This window comes from Heteronotia binoei, chromosome 13, assembly GCF_032191835.1.
Source record: "Heteronotia binoei isolate CCM8104 ecotype False Entrance Well chromosome 13, APGP_CSIRO_Hbin_v1, whole genome shotgun sequence".
Taxonomy (NCBI): domain Eukaryota; kingdom Metazoa; phylum Chordata; class Lepidosauria; order Squamata; family Gekkonidae; genus Heteronotia; species Heteronotia binoei.
Window position 1 is genome coordinate 25,752,207 of NC_083235.1, and position 12,377 is coordinate 25,764,583.

The window sequence follows — 12,377 nt, forward strand, 5'->3', positions numbered from 1 at the left end:
GCCAAACTTGCTTAACATAAGAGCCATACAGAATACAGAATAAACGTCAGATGTCTGAGAACCATGAACATCAAGTGTTGGAGGGAGGGAAGGAAGGAAGGAATGAAGGAAAATAGGTGGGGAAGGAAGGAGGAGAGGTAGAAAGAAATCAACTTTAACTGCATTCTCCAAGCTACCAACTGGCTTGGCTTGGACAAGTGATTTAAATAGACAAATACTTCCTTCAAGCTGGCTGACAGGACAGCAGGAACTTCAAGAGCCACACAATATATGTGAAAGAGCCACATGTGGCTCCTGAACCACAGTTTGGCCATCTCTGATGTAAAGTGTGGAAATCAGTCTTCGGAAGCAGCCACATGGCTTCTGCAGCCATTGCAGCAAAATTCAACAGGAGCGTAAGTGCCAAAGGACTCCTGTTCAACATTACCGCTTCCACAAAACCAGATCCTTATGAGCATCCATAGTTTACCAGCCACAAGCCCCTCCCGCTCCCTCTGTGTTTACCACCCCAAAACTGGCCCTCCTCCCAGTTTGCTGGCACTCCTGTTTACCAGCCTGCAACGCCATTTCCCCAGGCCCAAACACACAACAATCGTGCACCAAACTCCTTAAGACCAGGACTTCAATTTCTGCCACTCCATCTGGATCTCTGACTGGGGGAGGGGGGAATAGACGGATCTGCATGATGGGTTGGATCTTTTGGGTCGGTTCCATTTTAGTGGTAGTACCAGGGCCTTTTCTGAGCAGGAACGCAGTTCCGGCTGTCTTGGTGTCAGGGGGTGTGGCCTAATATGCAAATAAGTTCCTGCTGGACTTTTTCTGCAAAAGCAGCCCTGGGCAGTGCTTTCCTTTGGCATAAGGAACCTTAATCTGACACAAGAGGAATCAAGGGAATGCTGCTTTTGCCTGTGGTTCTGTGAGATTCATCCAGGCCATGGCTTAGTTAGGAGGTTATGTATGAAGGCTTATGTAGGAAGAGAGCAGGAGACTTCAGAGAGCTCCCAACAGAATGCAAGACATAGCCACGGATTTAAGACAGAGACAGACAACACGTTCACACACACACTAAATAACACTTTGCAACAGGATTTTTACTGTGTAAGAATAGCAAAATCCAGGGCATTTTTTGGTGGGAAAAGCCCAGAATGAACTCATTTGCATTTTAGGCCACACCTCCTGTTTTGCGTAGGGCTTTTAGGGGTAAAGCCTAGCAGGAACTCATTTGCATATTAGGCCCCACCCCCTGATGCCAAGCCAGCTGGAACTGCAGTCCTGTGCGTTCCTGCTTTTAAAAAAAAGCCCTAGCAAAATCCACTTGCAACCAGTCACCGTGTGAACACACCCAATATTTTGTTTACTTACTAAAGCATTTCTACTCAACTTTCCCAATGGCAGCAGCCAAGGTGGCTTACAAGATTGATAGAATCATAGAGTTGGCAGGGCCTCCCGGGTCATCTAAACCAGGGGTGTCAAACATGCAGTTGGGGGGCCGAATCAGGCCCCCGGAAGGCTCCTTTCAGGCCCCAAGCAACTGGCTGTCATCTGCTTCCTTCTCCCTCTCTCTTGCTTCCTTCTGCATAACAACTTGCTTTGCAAGGCTTGCTCAATTGCACAGGAGCTACAGAGCAAAACCTCTATTTTCTCCATTAGCTGAGGCTCCTCCCCCTCCTAGTCCCCTGGGGAAGGAAGGAAAGAGCCAGAGCTTCCTTTGCCCAGTTCCCTGGATCCCGTGGAAGAAATACAAAGAAAGCATCCTTAAGACCAACGAGTGCTAACATTTTAAGCAAGTTTTAAGGTTTTTTTTTTAAAAAATATTTAATTGTGTTTGTCTGTGTCCTTTATAAAATGGATATCTCTGCTACCTAATCTTAAACAGGTACACACACGGCTCGGCCCGACATGGCCCAGCCCTTCAAGGTCTCATTTATGTCAGATCTGGCCCTCATCAAAAATGAGTTCGACACCCCTGATCTAAACCAATCCCTTGCACAATTCACAAGTATCTCCCCCCCCTACACACATGCCCAGTGACCCCTGCTCCAAGCCAAGAAGATGGGGGGCGGGGAGAACTCTCCAGAATCCCTGACCAAACTGACCTGGAGAAACATTGTTGCCTGACCCCCAAAGTGGTGGACATCATTCCTTGGGCAAGTAAGAAGGGCCAGAAGAACTAAGCACTGTTCCAACCCATCCTGCCCTCCTTCTCGTGATCTCTGCCTAAATTCACAGAATCAGCATTGCTGTCAAATGGCCATCTAGCCTCTGTTTAAAAACATCCAAAGAAGGAGAGCCCAACACGTCCCAAGGAAGTAGAGTTGCCAAGTCCAATTCAAGAAATATCTGGGAACTTTGGGGGTGGAGCCAGGAGACACTGGGGGTGGAGCCAGGATCAAGGTTGTGTCAAGCGTAACTGAACTCCAAAGGGAGTTCTGGCCATCACATTTAAAGGGACTGCACAACTTTTAAATTCCTTCCTTCCATTGGAAATAATGGATAGAGGCACCTGCTTTGGGGGCTCATAGAATTGGACCAATCCTTTTGAAACTTGGAGGGTGTTTTGAGGAGAGGCATTGGATGCTATTCTACAAATTTGGTGCTTCTACCTCAAAACACAGCCCACCAGAGCCCCAGATAACCACAGATCAATTCTCCATTATACCCTATGAGAATCAGTCTCCATAGAGAATAATGGAGTGTCCAGCAGACATTTCCCTCCCCCCTCCCGCTTTCTGATGACCCTGAAGTGGGAAGAGGGAATCCAAACTGGGGGATGCCTTGTCCCCACCTGGAGATTGGCAACCCTACAAGGAAGCCTACGAACCCTACAAGGATGATCATATCACCTCTCAGTAATCTCCTCTTCAGGCTAAACATACAAAGCTCCCTCAGCCTTTCCTCATAGGACTTGGTCTTCAGACCTCTCACCAATCTCATTGCCCTCTTTTGGACATGTTAAAGATTCTTAAAGATTCCAAATACTACATCATAGTAACTGTGCGCTGTTGAGTTGCAGCCAATTTATGGTGACCCTAGGACTGTGGGGTTTTCCTTTGGCGGGGAGGGCAGGATATAAATCAAATAAACTAAATTAAACTAATAGTGGGAGATCTCTAGAGTCCATCTGGAGCAGGAGTGTCAAACATGTGGCCCGGGGGCCAAAGCAGGCCCCTGGAGGGCTCCTGTCAGGCCCCCGAGCAACTGGCTGTTGTCTGTTTCCTTCTCCCTCTCTCTTACTTCCTTCTGCATAACAGCTTGCTTTACAAGGCTTGCTCAACCACACAGGAGCTACAGAGCAAAACCTCTATTTTCTCCATTGGCTGAGGTTTCTCACTTGGGGAGGAAGAGGGGAAGGCAGAGCTTGCTTTGCGAGGCTCTCTCAATCACACAGCATAGCTACTGAGCCAAGCCTCTCTCCCTCCTATTGTAAGGCTCCTCTCCCTCCTGGTCCTCTGGGGAAGGAAGGAAAGAGCCAGAGCTTCCTTTGCCCAGTTCCCTGGATCCCATGGAAGAAATACAAAGAAAGCACCTTTAAGACCAAGTGCTAATGTTTTATGCATGTTTAAAGTTTTCTTTAAAAAAATATTTAATTGTGTTTGTCTGTGTCCTTTATAAAGTTTATATCTCTGCTACCTAATCTTAAATAGGTACACACATGGCCCAGCCAACAAGGTCCCATCTATGTCAGATCTGGCCCTCATAACAAATGAGTTTGACACCCCTGATCTGGAGGTTAGGAACCGTAGTATACATGCATTTTGGTTTTGTCTCTCCCCTCTGGCCAATAGGGTTGCCAGATCCTACCTGTACTCCAGCGGTTCTTCCTGAGATCTTCTTTTGCCTTCAAAACCATAGAGTTTGCCCAAAAACTACTCTAGGGGGGCTCTTTTTAAAAATTATCACAATGAACTTGTTACTCTGCATTTTAGCTTCATCACTTTGAATTGCAAGCACATGTTCATTTAGCTTTTTCTTTCCTACCATACAATTCTCCTTAATGCAGGGTTTTTCGAATGCGAAAGTGGGTTATAATTCTCCTGTGGGTTGGTAGTGAGGCCAGGAAGGAGGAGAAGGAATCAGGGTGAGCTGGAAGAAGATATTTGGGAAGGCTTGATAGCAAATCTGAAGTTGCTTTTAGATAATGTGCCAAATGGCAGTGATGTATATAGTCTGTTTGTTGCTCAGGAATGGTATATGCTTTCTCCTTAATGCAGTGATTTTCGAATGCAATATAGATGCGTTCATTGTTAACTCTAAGCTGAAGATAGGGGAAGTAGCATGAAGTTATTTTGCAATTTTGGAACAACCATATAACACTCAAATACCCACAGCCTAGGGTTGCCAGCCTCCAGGTGGTGGTTGGAGATCTCCTTCAATTACAGCTGCTCTCCAAATGACAGAGATCAGTTCCCCTGGAGAAAATGGCTGCTTTGGAAAGTGGACTGTATGCCACTGTGCCCCATTGAAGTCTCTTCCCTCCCCAAACCCCACCTGCCTTAGGCTCAACCCTACAAACTGGCAACCAAAATGGCCTATCCTTAAAACTCATGATCTGTCCATAGGGCAGCCAGGCCTGAGTCAGTATATCCCCAGAACGTTGGGGATGGAGCCAGAGGAGGTGGGAGAATCTAGGGCAGGGGTGGCCAAACTTAATTCATATAAGAGCTACATAGAATAAATGTCAGATGTTTGAGAGCTGCAAGACATGGATGTCAGAAGGGATTGCTTTGTAGAAAAATAGGCGGTGGAGCACGTCCAGGGATTGTTATGCAGCTGCACCTACTATTCAATGGACAAGGTGGGGCGGAGGAGGGGGAACCATCAGAAAGGTTCAGGAGCTGTGCTCCTGTGAGCTTCTGCTGAATCCGAGGCCTGGATGTCAGATGTTTGAGAGCTGCAAGACAGGAAGGAAGGAAGGAAGGAAGGAAGGAAGGAAGGAAGGAAGGAAGGAAGGAAGGAAGGAAGGAAGGAAGGAAGGAAGGAAGGAAGTTTGGCCACCCCTGCGCTATGGCATTATACCACTCTGTCTTTTGCAGGCTCCATTCTCAAAATTTCCAAGCATTTCCCAACCCAGAGCTTGCAACCCTACACAGAGCACAGAGCTCACCCTCCAAAGCACTTATTTTGTCCAGGGACACTGATCTCTGCAGTCCGAAGAGCAGTTTTAATTTTCAGTTCTGGGAAATCTCCAGACCCCATCTGGAGGCTAGCAATCCTAGACCACCTTGCCTGAAAAATCAACACATTTGGACCATTCGGGAACAAAAAGCGAAGCTCTGCTTAGTGTTGGAGAGCACCTGGGCTGCTTTGCTTTCCATTTCCTGCATGCTTTGTATTTTTCAGTCTCACCTGTGCAGGGAAAGTGGCTCAAAGTCCAGTGTTGCATGGCAGCTCAGAAGCACATTATCACCTCCCAAGTCTGGCCTGTCTCCCACCCCTCCCATGGCCCTGGCCCCTCCATTGCTTGGCAAAGTACAGCTCAAAGACCAAAGGGCAGCTTTCATCAGCCAGGACACTCCGTGCAAAACCCACGGCTCAGGCTAAACTGTGCATGAGGGGATCACGATGTGACCATTGCCCCGGCCTGTTAGGGAACCGGTGCAAATCCTGGTGCATTTCCATACCCCACCTCCACCCCTGCAGGGGTTTGCACCCACCTTGCAACTGGGTGTCCCCTTGTTTCTGTTGTGTATGTGAACTAAGGTTGTGTATTATTAATGGTGTTCCTGCCTGGCTCATTGGAGCCTTTAGGCCTGAGCTTGGTGAATCAGGAACAATGGGCAGTAGGATCCAAATCCTTGCTCTGCTCTAACCACGGCCCCCTTGCTGTTTGAACGGCATGCTAGCGCAGGGATGTGAACATGCATATATATATAGTTGGCCCTTTTCTCAGTACTAAGTGCAGCCCTATACTATGCTGTATCAAATGAGCTATCATCAATACTCCCTTGTCTCTTCCATGCGTTGAACCCACTATATTATATTTTCATACATGTTCCCACCCAGTGTTGCCCCCTGAGTCTACCTGCTCTCCCAGTTCTCCATTCAGAGGCTCCACTGGGTTTGCTACCCCTCCCCCCTTCCTATGCTGCAGCCATTCTCTAGGGTTGCCAGGTCTGGCTCTAGAAATATCTGGGGACTTTGGGGGTGCAGCCGGGAGCAAGGTTGTGATGAGCACAACTGAACTCCAAAGAAGTTCCGGCCATCACATTTAAAGGGACCACATGCCTTTTAAATGCCTTCCCTCCATTTGGAAATAATGAAAGCTGGGGGCTCATAGAATTGGACTCCCTGATCCAATCTTTTTGAAACTTGGAGGCTGTTTTGAGGAGAGGCACCAGATGCTATGCTGAAAATCTGGTGCCTCTGCCTCAAAAAACAGCCCCCTGAGACCCAGATAACCACAGATCAATTCTCCATAATATCCCATGGGAGTCGGTCTCCATAGAGCAGGGCTGGCCAAGCTGCAGTTCGGGAGCCACATATTGTGTGGCTCTTGAAGACCCCACTGCCACACTGGCCAGACTGGAGAAGGCATTTGTCTCTTTAAATCACTTCTCCAAGCTAAGCCAGCTGGCAGCTTGGAGAATGCATTTAAAGTTGCTTTTTTCTACCTCCCCTCCCTCTCCCCATCTATTTGCTGTCCATCCTTCCTTGTGGTTCTCAAACATCTGATGTTTATTTTATGTGGCTCTTACGTTAAGCAAGTTTGACCACCCCTGCCATAGAATATAATGGAGTGCCCAGCAGACATTTCCCTCCCCCCCCCCCCCAGTTCTAAAATCTGTATATTTGTTATTTAGAATGATTTCTTTAGAATGATTACTAGTTTAGATATGACAATGACTATAGGGAATATACCTTTAAGAAACGCCTAATGTGATTCACCTGTGGATATATAAGTTGGTGCTTAGTACTAATGCGTATGCATTAAGTTGCTCACAGTGACTTGAAGTTTGGAGACTTGAATTTGTTGGCGTTCATACCCTTGTATCTGAAATTGATTACTTGATGGTAAAAATGTTTCTTAATCTTTTATATCCCAGGTTTCTTTCTAGTGTTATACTGGTGTCTTTGTTTTCTAATGTCATGCAGCTTGAAGAAGCAATTGTGAAACAAGGCAATAGTACATCCTTGTTGCAATAATTGGACTGCTGGCTGCCTTAAAATTTGAATCTACTTGGACATCACTCATCATTCTTCTCCAGGGCTACATCGGACCTTTCATCAAGGAAACAGCATTGGACTGCTTTAAAGATTGGACGGTTACTGATGGCTACTTTGGGATGTTCCGTTTCCTAAATTATTGAGTTGTGTCCGTGCTTTATGTTACATAGCATACACTAAGCTTTTGATAATATTGTTCTTGTTTCTTTAGTGTCTGAGGCTGGTAATCACAGAAGCTTTGTGCTTTATTTTCTTGCTACCCACCTGGGGACTGGCAACCCTATTGCTACCTCAGTCCTGAGAGCTGTGCAGCTTTGCTTAGCTGTCCCAAATTCACCCTGCGGTTCTGGCATCCCATTTTTCCACTTGCAGTCCTTTGCAATCGCACCTGTTTCCACCTCTGCTCCAGTTTACTGATGCTGCAAATAATATGCTCAAAAACGGAATTTGCCCTGCAAATAAAATATTGCTCATTCTTCTTTCTAGTCCGGTTCCCTCATTCTCTTGAATTGCTGATGATCGCAATTTAAAAATGAAACCTCTCTCAAGTTTATGTGCTATTTTTGCAAGCATCTGCATAGTTGGGGGAGGTCATAACATCTACATGTGCCCCCTTGCCCAGATTGCCCGGAAGTATGGGCTGGGCTGCCACCAGTACGCTGATGACACCCAGCTCTATCTATTGATGGACGGCTGGACTGACGATGTCCCTATAAATCTGGACCAGGCGCTGCAAGCCGTGGTGGGTTGGCTCAGGCTGAGTGGGCTAAAACTGAATCCAGTGAAGACTGAGGTCCTTTGCGTAGGTTGCGGCGGGCCAGGAGGGGAGATCCCCCTACCAACCTTTGACGGTGCGTCACTGATACCAGTGCGCAGGGTCAAGAGCTTGGGAGTGCTACTGGAGCCTTCCTTGACAATGGAGGCCCAGATAGCTGCCACTGCTAAATCCGCCTTTTTCCACCTTAGGAGGGCGAGGCAGTTGGCCCCCTTCTTGGAACGCAGTGACCTGGCAACTATGATCCATGCAACGGTCACCTCGAGGCTGGACTACTGTAATGCCCTCTACATGGGGCTGCCCTTATACCGAATGCGGAAACTGCAGCTAGTGCAGAATGCAGCGGCCAGGCTGTTAGTGGGACTACCTCGGTGGGAACATGTACAGCCTAGGCTGCGGGAACTGCACTGGCTGCCAATTATGTACTGAGTTCGTTATAAGGTGCTGGTTATTACCTTTAAAGCCCTATATGGCCGAGGACCTGCCTACCTTAGGGACCGCCTCTCTCCATATGTTCCTCAGAGAGCACTGAGATCTAGTTCTCAAAATCTTTTAAAAATCCCTGGACCAAGGGAGGCCAGATTGAAAACGAGGGAGCAAGCCTTCTCGACAATGGCTCCCCAATGGTGGAATCAACTACCAGAGGAGGTGCGAGCCGTGCAAGATCTAAATCAGTTTCGCAGGGCTTGCAAAACCATCCTCTTTCAACTTGCTTTTAAGATGGAACCCAGGTAATGACATCTAGCCATCCTATACATATATTGAACTGTAGCACCTTAAACTGATAATCTATAATGGTTTTAACTGTTTTATTTAACTTAATTTATGAATGTAATTTAACTATATTTTAACTGTCTTTTATAGTAATTATTGTATTTTATTGTAATCACGGTATATACCATGTCCTGTGAGCCGCCCTGAGCCTGCCTTGGCGGGGGAGGGTGGGATATAAAAATAAATTTATTATTATTGTTATTATTATTATTATAATTCACCACACTAGGAAGCTAGCTGGTATCCAGTGCTTAGAACAGGGAACCTCAACGTGGTGCCCATGGGTACCATGGAGCCTTCTAACACCTTTCCTGGTGCCCACCAAGTATTATTTAAAACTGGGGGGTCAAGGGACGGGGGCTTTTGCCCAGCAGGCTTCTGATTGGCCATTACAGATCTGATTAGCTTTTCAGATTTTTAAAAACATTGCTTTGGCAATAGCTGCATTTCCTGACTGAAGGTAAGCTGTGTGTAAGCAAGGAAATGTATTTTAATTACAGGCCTCCGTTTGGGGTGGAGCTCACCAGAGCAGTGCTCCATACACTCTCCAGCTCCCACAGGCCCCAATCACCTGCAGCCTGCCTCTCTGACTGTTGGAGAACAGCTGGGCTTTCATTGTAAGCAGGAGGAAGACCTCCCCACTCCCTCCCGTGCCACTCCAACTGCAAGAGAGGTGCGGGCTGACTGGGCTTTCCTCTTGTTTTTCCAGCCTTGGCTGGAAATATAGGAGGAAGCTCCAGGGGTAGAATTCTAGCAGGAGCTCCTTTACATATTAGGTCACACACCCCTGTTGTAGCCAGTCCTCCAAGAGCTTACAAGGCTCTTTTTTGTAAGCTCTTGGAGGATTGGCTACATCAGGGGTGTGTGCCCTAATATGCAAAGGAGCTCCTGCTAGAATTCCACCCCTGGGAAGCTCTCCCCCCCACAGCACCTCCCGGGCTGCCTGAGAGATGTGAGGTGCCTGGGCTTCATCCTGCGTTTCCAACCTTGGAAGATCTCCACCCACCCTGCACCTACTGGACTGTCTGAGTGGCACGGGGTGGCTGGGCTGGGCTCCGGCACCCGCTTTTCTACAAAATGACCCCTGTTTAATTATATGTTCATTATAAAAAGTATCCTGTCAAGCAGAGCTTCTGCTTGAAATACTGAAGAGCTCCTACTAATGTTATGCATAATCTCACTTCCTGACACTTCATGGCAATTATTTTGTGCTTGTGTCCATCACCTTGTGTCAGAATTCCAAAGGCACCCCCATGTTCAAAAAGACTGGGCAGCCCAGGCTTAGAACTTAGGCAACTGTCATGTGCAATGAGGACCTTGAAGTCTTAAGTGACTATCTCAGTGATTCCTGTATCCTGATTTCTGAAAATAGCTTGAGATTTGGTCTATGGGAAAGCAAGCTGCTTTCCTACCTGGGGAGGAGGAGGACTAACCCCTCTTCTCAGTGAGCAGCTGTCAAAAACTAGCAGATAGCAGAAATCCTGCTGCCACCAACACGCTGATGAATTATAATAAACTTTCAGGGGTGTCGAACTCATTTGTTATGAGGGCCGGATCTGACATAAATGAGACCTTGTTGGGGCAGGCCATGTCAGGCCGAGCTGTGTGCATACCTATTTAAGATTAGATAGCAGAGATATAAACTTTTTTAAAGACACAGATATATATTTTTAAAAACTTTAAACATGCTTAAAATGTTAGAACTCATTGGTCTTAAAGGTGCTTTCTTTGTATTTCTCCCATGAGATTCAGGGAAGTGGGCAAATGAAGCTCTGGTTCTTTCCTTCCTTCCCCAGGGACTGGGCGTTGGGGGGGGGAAGCCTCAGTCAATAGAAGGAAGAGAGTTTTGGCTCAGTAGCTCTACTGTGAAATTGAGAGAGCCTGGCAAAGCAAGCTATCCCTCCCCCCCTTCCTTCCCACGAGAGGCGCCTCAGTCAATGGAGAAGATAGAGGTTTTGCTCTGTAGCTCCTGTGCAATTGAGCAAGCCTGGCAAAGCAAGCTGTGACACAGAAGGAAGCAAGACAGAGGGAGAAGGAAGCAGATGACAGCCAATTGCTTAGGGACCTGATAGGAGCCCTCTGGGGGCCTGATTTGGCCCCCGAACTACATGTTTTAGCCCTTCTCAGCAGTCAATCACAAAGCCAGGCACCAATGATGTACGATGAATACAGGTCACTGCATGGTTGCGTGGGTGACGCAAAACCCTTGGGTGCAATCACACAAATTTGGCCCAACCTAGTCATGACTCCCCTCTGGATTTAATGTGCACAATCACATGCACACATCTGCCCCCGGAGTCCTCCCTTTACCTCCCTTGTCTTAGGACAGGCTGGGACCAGATTAAATAGCCTACCAGGAACTTCCTGGTAGCAAACCTCTAAAACATATCTGGGCACATTTCCCAACTGTCTGAACCACTTGGGGAGCACAAAACACCCATCTCAGAAAGTGCATGAGCAGTCTGAATGCTCTTCTTGCCTTGGTGCAGCCTGTGCCTTTCCCGGCAACCCTATTTTTAGCCCCACCCCATTAATGCCAGGTGTTCTGAATGAATGTTATAATTCCCAGAATCCACCAGGAAAGGGCTGCCAAGCTCAGGAGGTCCCCAACCCATCGGCGACGTTGCACGCCAGCTGCTCTAAGAGCTTCCGGGAAAACTCTGTGGTTTTCCTGGATGTTCTAGCAATTTGGAAGGAAAACTATGGTACTGGAGGTTGCGGGGGGGATTTGGCAACTCTACATCAGGGAAAAAAGAAAGGAGAAAAACTGCGCAAAGCTCATCCAATTCTAATTAGTTCTTAAATCCATAGATCCAGACTCAATTCTATGAGCCTCAAAAGAAAGTGCCCTCGTCCTTCATTATTTCCAAATGGAGGGAAGGAATTTAAAAGGAGCACAGTCACTTTAAATGTGATGGCCAGAACTCCCTTCAGAGTTCATTCGTGCTTGTCACACCCTTGTTCCTGGCTCCACCCCCATGTCTCCTGGCTCCACCCCTAAAGTCCCCAGATATTTCCTGAGTCGGACTTGGCAACCCTACATGTTATAAGAAAGAAAGCTCCAATTAGCTTCACCCACTCTCTAAAAACACTTGGCAGCAAAGGTGTCAGTGGGCAACATGGCACAAACGAGCACGACATTGGGGATCCCTGAGTTTAGACAGAACCATTAGCAGGAGATAATGTTCAGCTTAGGAGCCCCATGGCACAGAGTGGTAAAGCTGCAGTACTGCAGTCCGAGCTCTCTGCTCATGACCTGAGTTTGAGCCCAGAGGAAGCTGGGTTCAAGTAGTTGGCTCAAGGCTGACTCAGCCTCCCACCCTTCCAAGGTCAGTAAAATGAGTACCCAGCTTGCTGTGGGTGGGGGGGGGAGTAGATGACTGGGGAAGGCAAGGGCAAACCACCCCGTAAAAAAGTCTGCTGTGAAAACGTCGTGATGCGACGTCACCCCCGTGTCAGAAACGACTGGTGCTTGCACAGGGGACTACCTTTACCTTTTTATCTTTATGTTCAGCTTGCGGCTATATGCATGCTGGTTTCTGTGTTTTTAAAAACAGAAGCAAGACTGAGATTTGTTTTGTTTTTTTCAAGCTGCCAATCCTACTTTTCTGTCACTGCTTCTGCAAATTAGACATTAAGAAGAACATGACATTCAGTTTTCATC

At 47.3% G+C, this 12,377-nt stretch overlaps 1 long non-coding RNA gene across 1 annotated transcript; it reads left to right on the plus strand.

Annotated features, from left to right (window-relative positions):
- Positions 1-6,920: 6,920 nt before the first annotated feature.
- LOC132581442 (uncharacterized) lies at positions 6,921-7,642 on the plus strand. Its single transcript, XR_009556125.1, has 2 exons — positions 6,921-7,011; positions 7,093-7,642. It is a non-coding gene; the product is annotated as an uncharacterized LOC132581442 (long non-coding RNA).
- The last annotated feature ends 4,735 nt before the right edge of the window (positions 7,643-12,377 follow it).